Genomic DNA, 12,393 nt, shown 5'->3' with positions numbered 1-12,393 from the left:
TGGTGGGCTGCACAGTCTCCTAGGAGAGGAGGTGTGGATAGTGACCTGTGCTTGCACACAGGCTTCTTGGTGGCTGCAGCAGCAGTCTTAGCATTTCATGCCCGTCTCTGTCTCTGGTGTCCGTGGACGCCCATCTCTGGAGCTCATTTAGGCGGTGCTCTGAATCCCCTCTCCTCACGCACCCTAAAACAATGGTCTCTTGCCTCTTCGGCAGTTCCAGAGTTTTTCCTGGACTCCCTCCCAGCTAGCTGTGGTGTACTAGCCACTTTCAGACTGTGTTCATACAGCCAACCCCGGTCCTCTCCCTGGGATCTGACCTCCTCTGAAGTCTGAGCCTCAGCTCCCAGCCCCCACCCAACCCGGCGGGTGAGAAGACAAGGCCCTCTGGCTGGTGAGTGCTGGTTGGCACTGATCCTCTGTGCAGGAATCTCTTCACTTTGCCCTCTGTACCTCTGTTGCTGTGCTCTCCTCTGTGGCTCCGATGCTTCCCCCCCGCAACCCCCATCCCCGTCTCTGCCAGTGAAGGGGCTTCCCAGTGTGTGGAAATTTTCCTCCTTCACAGCTCCCTCCCTGAGGTGCAGGTCCCGTCCCTATTCTTGTGCCTCTGTTTTTCCTTTTTTCTTTTGCTCTACCCAGGTACGTGGGGAGTTTCTTGCCTTTTGGGAAGTCTGAGGTCTTCTGCCAGAGTTCAGTAGGTGTTCTGTAGGAGTTGCTCCATGAGTAGATGTATTTCTGATGTATTTGTGGGGAAGAAGGTGATCTCCATGTCTTACTCTTCCGCCATGTTGAAGGTCCAGTTCTGAAGGCAATTTTATAGAGACAGAAAGTAGATTAGTGGGTGCTGGGGACTAGAAGTGGGAATCTGGGTGGGAACAGGGCTGAACTGTAAATAGGCATGAGGAATCCTTTTGGGAGATGTGAAAATGCTCTAAGGCTGATTTATGGTGATTATTGAAGCTGTCAATAAAGTTAATAAAAAATCATTGAATTGTACACTTGAAATGCATTAGTTTTATGCTATTTAAAATACATCTTAATAAAGTTGTTAAATATATGTTTACATACACACACACACATATACATATAGTTTTTAAGCTTAGGACATTATACTTTTTATATTTTCCCATATAACTTTGTGCTCTCTTAAATTAAGTCAGAGGGTATAGTATATACAAATTTGACTTTCCAAAGTTGATTGAAATGCTTCGTGACATTATACATGACCAAATTTCAAAGTTAACAGCATTTTTAAAAGAATATTTTCTATATCAAAGTACAGAACTTAAAAATTATAAGTACATATTAATAATATTATTTATACTGTTTACATGTTTATTTTTGTTTTAAATTTAATTTAACCTAAAATGGAAAAGAAAAATTAGTTTCCTGTTACAAATGTGTTTCTGTCTTTTCCTCTGGATTTCCTGATGATTTGGCTCTTACTGTTTTATTTAATGAATGAATATATTCTTTGATCTTTGTTGTAAATTGTATTATTTTAAAATTTTTCTTCATTTAATTATTTCTTGCCCGGAATTTTGTTTTTTTCTGATTTAATATTGCTAATCTCACTTTTGGATTTTTGTTTATTTGCATTTTCCTTGGCTGGCTAGATTGACCTTTTCCATATTTGGATTTTTTGGGTTATTTTGCAACATGTATATTTTTGTATACAATATATTACTAGGCTTTGTTCTTGGTTCTTATAAAATTTTTTACTTTAAACGGTTGAGTTAAGCCTATTTACATTTATTTAAATGATATATATGTTTGGTTAATTATGTCATTATTTTCTCCCACTCCTTTTTAAAATATTTCACTATGTAAACAGTGTTTGTTTTCTTTTATGCATGTTTGTGGGGGGTTTTTCCTGATAATTTGGAATGTTTATACATTTTCTAGAGGTTTTCATTATAAGTATTACTTTTAGCCATATTCTTAGTTATCTAAATCTTTAGACAAGCTCTATTGACTTCCTCTTCTACTATGTCCCAACCACTGCTTATTTTGTGTAAATCAGAAAAGACTAGGTTATACTGCAGTAAAAAGAACACAACATTTCAGTGACTTATCACAACAAAGTTTATGTCTTGCAAAAAGTACCCTACAGTCTGGACATCTCTCCAAAGCAGCTATTCTCCATGTGGCAGCTCAGAATCTCAGGCTGCTTCAATCTTGTGGCACTCACTTCTCAACATAATGCTTCCGGTCCACTCTGCAGGGAGGGGAACATGGAGGAGTCTGCAGCAGGAATTCAATGTGTCAGCCCAGAAGTGACAGCAATCATTTCTGTTGATATCCTTCTTGCCATAAACTAAATCTTAAGAAGGAGAAGTGAGCAAGATATGAGCAAGTGCTTGTAATACCTACTACATGATTTCAACTTTATTGTATTATTTACTAAGTCTACTTAATATCTTTAAATATATAGTCATTCTTGTATTAATACTTTTAACACTTTGATATGATACTTGATCATAAAATGATTACTTATTATAAAATATAAGAAAACTGGACTAATTATTGTATCTTCCAGTTTCTGTCCTCTTCCAGTCTTACTTTTATGGTTTATATCATTCCTACACAATCAGAGGTTATAAAATTCTTCACCGTCTTTTTTTATGAAAAATTTTAGCAAGAACTTTACTTCATTTACTTTTAGCTATCTCATAAATACCAGAAGATAAATTGGACAGTTTGTGATGAAATTTAGAAAAATTTTTCCATAAAGCAAACTTATAACTATTTTCCTTTGGCTCTGCCTTCCAATCCTCTTTCACTGTGTTGAAGAGATACCTAGTTCTTCTTGATTTTTGGTTATGTGAGTGGTTTCCAAACTGACTGGACTCTCTGAAAAGGTAGTTCCTGTGCTGGGTTTTACGGTCACTAGATCCATGACTTTTCCAACTTTGAAAATGATCTCAGCCAATTCATGTCTCACATGCTTTGTTTGTAGGACAGGTAAAGCTTTGAGAAGCACAATATCCCCAACTGTGCCCTGCTGAAGAGCATCATTTTCACTGTTTTTTGAAATGCAAGGTCGAAGTTTAAATCCCGCAACCTCTTCACAGACTTATTTAATATTTGTAATATATGACTTGGTATTACTCTTTTTCTCTTCCGATATCGAAGTACAATTAAAACACAATGAAAATGATTAGAACCTAATTCTATTGGAATTAGTTACCTGACTTTGCTGTCATTCTTAGTCTTATTTCCATAATTATATTGTAAGTTCTTTGTGGTGGGAAGAGAAGTGACATATTTTTCTATAGTACCTAAAAATTAGTGAGGCACAAAAAAAAAAAAAAAAAAAATTCTTAGATTTTTTTAAAATTAGAAGCATGTTCAGTTCTGAATCACCTTCCAGAGAGAATTCCTTGGAGTTCTGGAGCAATGTAGAGTAAATACAACAGACTAATCAGTACAATTTTTACCCAAATGTGGTAAGTGGAGAGGGAGAATGTGATTTCAATCTTAATTAGGTTTTATTTTACTATCACTATATGGAATTAGAATGGGAATTGGAATGCAAAGTTATACATTTTGTTTTAATTAATAAATTTTATTTTCTTTTGACCCTGTTATTTCAAATGTACTCTTCAAATTGGAGACCAGTTGAAATAAAGTCATAGGATAAAATTGTGGGAAAGAGTTTGGTTGAATCAGAACAATAGTGCATAAGTCAATGATAGCAAATTCTCCTTACTAAGAGAATAGAAAGTAAAAAGTTTTTCCATGGGTCCCATTATCCATCAACACTATATCTCTCTATATATCTATGTCTGTATATCTATATCCAACTATCTGTCTATCTGCTTATCTATCTATCTATCTATCCATCATATATGTATTGGCTATGCATATATGCAATACATATATATCCAAATGTAAAGAAAGAAATCCTAAAAATAAATGGGACATATCTATTCAAGTTATTATTTAAAACCTATTGAGTGTTGTATATATACATTATTAGACTTCCTAATTTCATACATAAAGTAGTACTTCCCAACATTATACTACCAGTTAACACTAAAATTTATTAAGAATATTTTCCCTATTAGGTACCAACAATATAAAACAGAATACAAAGGATTTTAAAATTTATTCAGCAATTTCCAATGTAACTTTTGATGTTAAATAAAACTTCTGACTATTGAAATAAAGACAATGGAAAGTTTAGAAATGCAAATGAAGGCAGAGATGCCGTCTATATTATTGAACACAGTCCCCCAAGTTACTTATGAAAATATAATTCTAAAGCCTTAGATACATACTACTATTTATTTTAGTGATGAATGGATACTTTTTCATAAGGAAAAGAGTCATCATAGAACTTAAATTTTAATAAAATTGTATTTAAGTAAAACATACATAAAGAGAACAAGATCTATATTATCAGTGGGCAAAGAGATTTCAACACATGTTTAGAAGCTGAAAGGAGCACCACACTCAATTCCATACATGGGTTTCAAAACATATTAGACACAGCTGGAGAAAAGATTAGTTAAATAGAAAATAATGCACTGGAAAATACTAAGAAAATTGCTGACTGAAGCACAGAGAGGCAAAAAGATGGAAAATGGGATAAAAAAAATTAAATAAGGGAACCAGTGAAAATGTTACACATACATGTAAATGGAATCCTAGAAGGAAAAGAGAAACAAAAAGAACAGAAATTTTATGGCAAGAAATAATGGTTCAGAACTTGCAAAAACTGTTTGTGATGTTAGCCTACATAGTCAAGAATCTCTATAAAATTAAAACAGGATAAATACAGAAAATAGTATTTAAGTTTGACATACTCAAAATTCTGTAAATAAATCAAATAGAAAAACATTTTTAAATAACTAAAAGAAAAAAAATTAAAGGAGCAAAAATAGGACTAAATGCTAATATGTTAACAAAATCGATGGAAGATCAAAAGCCAATGGAATAACATAAATAAAGTTTTTTCCCACTTTCCTCCATTATGAAACAGCTTTCCATCATGCCTAAAATTTTTTAAACCTTATGAAGTTGCACAGATTAGCCCTTCAAATTGAACATATTTTCTTATGTAATTAAATTCAGTACCATGATTTAGATACTCTCACAAGAAGAACTTTGGATATTTTTAATCGTATTTGGTTTATAGATCTATTTTCTTTACATCTCTCATATTTTAAAGGACAAACCCACATAAATAAACTAATTTTTAAAGTTGGCATTTTAAATCATATGTTGTATTGCATCATCCCTGCACTATTTTTCTGAGCCTTTCCTCTCCAGGGAAGAATTGAGTGTTCTCTCATTTAGGTACCTGTCTAGTACATACAGTATTTCTATTTTAATATTAACTTTATTATACTGAAACTGTTTAAACATGCTTTTTCTAATAAACTGCAAGCTCTTTGAGGGCATAAACATTTCTTCTTTTGGTTATCATCTACCAAAATGCCTGGTACAGAGTAAGTGCTCAATAAATGTATAGTTTATGAGTAAATGAATATAATGTAAAAAGATTATACTACTGTAAGATTCAAATTACTATGACTAATTTCCCAATCAATATTCAATGTTCTTCCCAACATATCGGATCAAATTTCCATGGAAGGTAATGTTTTTCATTACCTACTAGATTAAAGTTTATCTAATAAGGTGAAACATGAAGAATGTCATATGAAATAAATAAATAAAATGACATGAATAGTCTAAAGAAGACATTCTGTCATCTTTTCATAAATTGCACTTGATATATTATAACATTGTGAGTATCAATATCATATATTAATTTCGAAGGAGGAGATATAGTAGTAGGACTGGCCTCACTTTGGGGTAAGACAATTTAAAAAAAAACAAAAACAGATTTTCCAGTTTGCTGATTTGCCACTCCCATTTTTCTACTCAGCCAGCATGTTCCCTCTCCCAGCATACACCATCATGGAGTGAAAAAGTATTTAAATGAGAACACATTAAAAGACTACATTTATTAAAGCTAAGTTCTCAACATCTAATATCAGATCCATTCCTACAGTTTGGAAACAGAAGAGACTGAAGAAATAAAGTCTGCTCCTTACATTATCAGAACCATAGTACATCCCACTTAGATATGTGGCAGTTATTTCTGGCCTTAAGTCTTGTTGGTATTCACTCCTAGAGGCCTTCTGCAGTTCCCAGTAGGGCTGCTGTGAAGAGTAATGGTCTCTTCTAGCAGTGGTTCTCTCATCATCAGCACCTATCAAAGGATCCCAGTTGTCTCCTGATTTTTTCATCTGTTCCTAAATGTCTGATGTACAAGAAAGCTCAGGGCCATACCTACATGTCTACAAACAGCCATGTAGACATAGCACTCATATTAGCTTCCCTGAGGAAAGTTCAAGTCGGAATTTTATGCAGCTGGACAACTCTTTGGAGAAAGAGTTGTGTTAGAAAATTAAACTGTAAGGCACTACAATGCCACACTCTAAACCTCTGCCACTTTCTTCTGTACTATGGGGCAGGAAATAGTTACCTAGTTCTTCCTGACTTACAGTAAGCATAGATAATTCATGGCTGAAACATCTGAGGAAGTGTGGTCTGTTTTATAACTATATGACCTTGGGCCTCACTTCCCAAGTAAAGGGGAATAATATTTTACCAGATAAAATTGTCATAAAATAAAATGAAGTAGCCCATTAAAGTGCTGAAAACATTTATAACAAATAGCAAGCCCTCAATAAATGTTACCTATTATATATAAAACACAAAAGATCAATACAAATTCATAAGTAAATGAATGAAGTTTTCTGTCAACATATGTTTTTTCTGTAAGAGAAAATGTACAAAAAACCCCTGCAACTTATATGCATGATTTTACCTCAGTATCAAATTATGGTCTTAAACTTTTAAAAAATGTACAGGACATAAAGAATATATCAAGATTACTTGAAAATAAATGGCATTCTAAAGTTAACAAATGACTAAATTAATTAAAATAATTTTTGTCAACAGATGGTCTTAGATAGAAAAAATACGTCACCTGATACACAAAGATTAGGAGTTGAACAGATAGTTGAATATTGCTTGAGTTAAAAAAAAGTACATTTACCCCTCTTATGTAAGTGTCTACAATCCTAAGGGAAACAAGTGTAGTTTTTTAAAGTGTAAGTAATAATTTGTGAAATTTGAGTAATTATCTTTTTAATTTTTTTTTTTTCATGCAGCCCCAAAGGGGCAAGAAGAGACTTTAATTCGAGGAAGGGGGTTTCACCAGAATAAGAAAAGGTGCAGAGAGCGGTGGAGCAATGGAGAAAAAGCAGGCTGGAGGGCCCCAGCCAGGAAAGTGTGGAGGACTCACCTTTCCACCTCCAGGAGCACAGGTACTGCACTAACAGATTAGAGGAAACAGTGGCCCCCCTGCAAGCTGGGAGGGTAAGAAGTGGCCCCCGTGGCCAGAGCTTGCTTGGGTTTTGGGCCCTGGCTCCTAGGTGTGGCTGGTGACCACTGTTTAGCCCTTGTCCCCAACCAGTGCTGGGTGGCCATCTTCAGGCAGAGCTCAGGAAGCTGGCAGGTCTCCAATGCTTCTACTGAGCCCAAGGAGGAAGAGGACAAGAGAGAGGAACTAGAGTCTGAGACCTCCCTCCTTCTCCACTAGAAAATCCCCAGAAATTCCCTCCTGGGATTTCCCAAATCCATGTCCCCTGAAGTCAGCCTCTGGACTCTGATGGCTGTGGGTTCGCTTGAAGCTGTTATAAAATTATCAGTCCTTTCACGCACAGACAGAAAAGAAACATATCCCATGCCTAGTTCGCCCAGCTAAGAGTCGTTCAGTACCAATTATAGGGTCTGAGAATAATTGTTAATGGATTGTTTGGGGCTGTGTAGTTACTCCATCCCAATCCAAGGGGAGACTAAATAACATGTCTAAATTTGCAGAGATATGACATTGTAGAGCCTAGATGTGAAAGAGATGGTCTAGTTGGAGAATCAGTGCTCTAAGATTCTACACTATTTTGCTTCTCTTAGGAGATGGGGCCTAACCATGCTGCCATAAAATATTAAAATATTAAAAGGATAGTGGAAGCAAAATGATTTATTAACACAAAGGTATGGAGGTCTCAATTTATAAATAAAAATTTATAAAAATCGAATTCCAAAATAGTGTTTTTTAGATTTTCCTTTTAAGGGTGACTTATTCCAAAGTTTCAATATAGGACTATTTTTCTACTTCATTTGTAGCCTGCTTCTATTTCTTATTTTTATGTAAAATATATTATTACAGAAATTATCAAGTAATTTTCTGGTCAGTATTTGTGGTTATAAGCTGCTTCTTTCACTTTTACCTTCATAAAATCTGTGTTGTATCAAAAAATTTGGGATCCTGATTTAGCTTATTAGCTGACAACTGTCAACTGAATGTAGTTAACCTGACAAATGGGGCATCATTGAGATTGGTTTAGTGTCGCATCTTTCATGTTAATATTTCAAGGGAAAATGGTGAACTTACCTATATTGAATAGCTATCACATATCTCTGCTTTCAAATAATTTATGGCTTTGATCTCTGAAATACTTAACAGAAATAATGACCTAAACATAATCTGAAAAAGAGACTGTTCTGTTCTTCAGTATTCTGCATGGGAAAGTTTTTATTTGTTTATTTTTGGCATTTGGTTTGTTTCTTTGCTTGTTTGTTTTTGATCTATAGTGACCTCAAGGACCATCTGTTGAAGATGGCAGCCCCCCAAAATTAAATGAGCCCAAATCTCTAAGTCTCCGTCTCTGCTTGAAGGAAAGCTTTAGGCAAGGATCATCTCCATTGGACTTTCCATGACAGAAAAAAATTTGTGTTGTGATAAGCTACTGAAATTTGGGGGTTTGTTTGTTGCTCCATTACACGATCCCCCAAATTGTGTATTGAGATATAATTGATGTATTTTATTAGTTTCAAGTGTACGAATAATAATTTGATATTTGCACATATTGTGAAATGATCGTCACAATAAGTCTAGTTGAAATCCATCACTTTACATAGGTACAGAATTGTTTCTTGTGATGAGAACAACTCTCTTAGGAACTTTCAAATGTACAGTACAGTATATTAGCTATCGTCACTATGCTGTACATTATATCCGCAGGACTTACTGATTTTATAACTGGAAGTTTGTACCTTTTGACCACCTTCAACAATTTTGCTTACTCCCCACCCTCTACCTCTGGTAACCACCAATATGTTCTCTATATCTGTGAGTTCAGTTTTATTTTTTATTTTGGTATGTTTGTTTCAGATTTCATTTGTAAGTGAGGTCGTATGGTATTTGTCTTTCTCTGACTAAGTTTACTTAGCATAATGCTCTCAAGGTCCATCCACATTGTCACAAATGGTGAGATTTCCTTGTCTCTTTTATTACTGAATTATACACACACACACACACACACACACACACACACACACACACACATATATATATATATATATATATATATATATATATCACACTTTCTTTATCTATTCATCCGTTGATGGACACCTAGGTTATTTCCATGTCTTGGTCATTGTGAATAACCCTGCTATGAATACTGGGGTGCATGCATCTTTTTGAATTAGTGTTTTTGTTTCCTTCAGATAAGTACCAGAAGTGGAATTGTTGGATCATAAGATACTTTTATTTTTAAATTTTTAAGAACCTCCATACTGTTTTCCATAGTGACTGAAACAATTTACATTTTCTCCAGCAGTGCACAACGGTTTCCTTTTCTCCACATTCTTGCCAACACTTGTTATTTCTTGTCTTTTTGATAATAGTCGTCCTAACAGGTGTGAGGTGTATCTCAATGTGGTTTTGATTTGTATTTCCCTGATAATTAGTGATACTGAGCACATTTTCATGTACCTATTAGCCGTATATCTGTATGTCTTATTGGAAAAATGTTTATTCAGATCCTCTGCCCAGTTTTTAATCAGATTGTTTTTTGGTGTTCTGTTTTTCTTTTGATATTAAGTTGTATGAGTTTTTTATGTATTTTGAATATTAATCTCTTATCAGATAGATGATTTGTAAATATTTTCTCCCATTCGGTAGATTGCTTTTCTTTTTGATGGTTTCCTTTGCTGTGCAGAAGCTATCTCATTTAATATAGTCCCACTTGCTTATTCACTTGTTTATTTTTGCTTTTGTTTCCTTTGCTTTTGGTGTCAATTTCAAAAGAAAAGTCATTATCAAGACTAATGTCAAGGATCTTACCACCTATGTTTTCTTCTAGAAGGTTTATGGTTTCAGGTCTTATGTTCAAGTCTTTAATCCATTTTCAGGTAATTTGTATACATAATGTAAAATAGGGGTCGTGTTTTATTCTTTTGTGTGTGGCTGTCCAGTTTTCCCAACACCTTTTATTGAAGAGACTTTTTTTTCACCATTGCACGTTCTTGGCTCCATTGCTATAAATTATTTGACCATATATGAGTGGATTTATTTCTAGGCTCCTCTTGTTTTCCGTTAATCTATGTGTCTGTTTTTATGCTAATACCGTAATGTTTTGATTACTATAGCTTTGTAATATAGTTTGAAATCAGGAAGTGTGATGCCTCTAGCTTTGTTCTTTCTCAAGATTGCTTTGGCTTTTGGAGTCTTTTGTGCATTGAGTAGTATGGTCATTTTAACAATAATAATTCTCCAGTTTCTTTCATCAATGTCTTACAATTTTCATTGTGCAGGTCTATCACTTCCTCCAATAACTATATACCTAGTTTGTTATTTTTTTTTTTTTTTGGTAGAGTTGTAAATGAGATTGTTTTATTAATTTCTCTTTCTGATTGTCTTGTTGTTGTTATTGTGTAGAAACACAACAGCTTTTTTATGTTGATTTTGTATCCTACAACTTTACTCAATTTGTTTATTAGTTCTAACAGATTTTTGGTAGAATCTTCAGGGTTTTCAATACATAATAGTATGTCATCTGCAAATAGTGACAGTTTTACTTCTTTCTTTCCTATTTAGATGAATATTGTTTTCTTTGCCCAAGCTGCTTGACCTGTGGCTCAGACCCATCCCTGGCATCCTCACCCATGTTGGACCCAAGGCCTAACCACATGCTGCAGAACCAATGCCAGTCCCGGCCCTGTGAGAAAGCCATTTCCCACAGCCCCTGCCAGGAGCACCATGGGCACTTCCCACCTCCAATCTGAGGATGTGTGGGAACTTATGGACAAGACAGGCTTCTCAGCAGACTAGATCCAGCAGCTCCAGTGGAGGTTTAAGAAGCTGAGTGGAGATCAGCCCACCATTCCTAAGGAGAACATCAACAAAGTTCCAGGCCTGGAACTCAACCAAATATGATCCAAATAGCCATCTGCCTTCTTTGACAATATGAACATGTGCAAGGGGCTCAGTGGCCTGGCCCAGGAGATTAATTCGAGAGCTTCCTGATTACCATGTCTTACTTCCAACCCATGGAGGAGGAGCAGGTGCAGGTGCACTGAAAAGAAGCTAAGAGTTTTGTTCTGCTTGTATGACTCAGACAGGGAATGATGCATCAGGCTGGAAGACTATCAAAATGTGGTTGAGGAGCTTCTCTCCAGAAACCCTCACACTGAGAATGATTCCACTCACTCCTATGCAGAGGGGGCGATGTTGGAGTCAGCCAGAATCTGCACGGGGCAGGTAGATCCTGAGCAGATATCTGAAGAGATCACCTTTGATGACTCCTTGAAGCTCTGGCCATGGGGTAGACAGCAAGACCAACATGCACGTCTCCTTCTTTAGCATGGAAACCATCACCTTTTGTCACTGACCCACTGCCTACCCCCTGAAAAAACTACACTTGCAATGGGGCAGTCTCCCTGGGTGGCCTGGAGTAGCTGGCATCTTTTTGCTACAGCTCTTGTAAGATTTGTTGTTGATATGTTCTTATTATATATACATATTGGATATGTGTGTTGGCTATGGAAGGGTTGACAAGAGGAAGACAGATAATTTGCCTTTTAGTTTAGAGGATGCTGGGCCATGATAAGCCAAATTCAGACCTAATCAGTAGGACTGCACATTTTCCAGAGATCCTAGACTTTCAGTAGGATACAGTAACTGGATGGGACATTGAGGTTGATTCCCTGAAAAAAGGCAAGTACATTCAGATGCATGAGAAGGAGGTTACAAATGGATATTTAAGAGAAGAAAAGTGTAGACTATAGCAGTGTCTACTATATGTCCTCTAATATATTTTTTCTTCTATATTAATAGAATTTTTAGTTGAGCACTTGGCTCCCCATGGAAAGACTACATTTCTCCAGATTACCTGCAGCTGAGCGTGGTCATGTGTCTAATTCTGTTCCATAGCATAGGAGCAAAAGTTACATGTACAATTTCTAGTCAGTACCCTTAACACAAATAACCATGTCTTTATATTTCTTCCTTCTGTAGCTGGAATGGGGATA

General features: G+C 35.6%; 1 pseudogene; it reads left to right on the top strand.

Moving 5' to 3' along the window:
- Positions 1-11,122: 11,122 nt before the first annotated feature.
- On the top strand, positions 11,123-11,753 carry LOC137751560 (calcineurin B homologous protein 3-like; annotated as a pseudogene).
- The last annotated feature ends 640 nt before the right edge of the window (positions 11,754-12,393 follow it).

Source organism: Eschrichtius robustus, chromosome 17 (assembly GCF_028021215.1).
Source record: "Eschrichtius robustus isolate mEscRob2 chromosome 17, mEscRob2.pri, whole genome shotgun sequence".
Lineage (NCBI taxonomy): Eukaryota > Metazoa > Chordata > Mammalia > Artiodactyla > Eschrichtiidae > Eschrichtius > Eschrichtius robustus.
The sequence above is the reverse complement of the archived record's forward strand: the minus strand, read 5'-3'. Positions and strand labels throughout refer to the sequence as shown.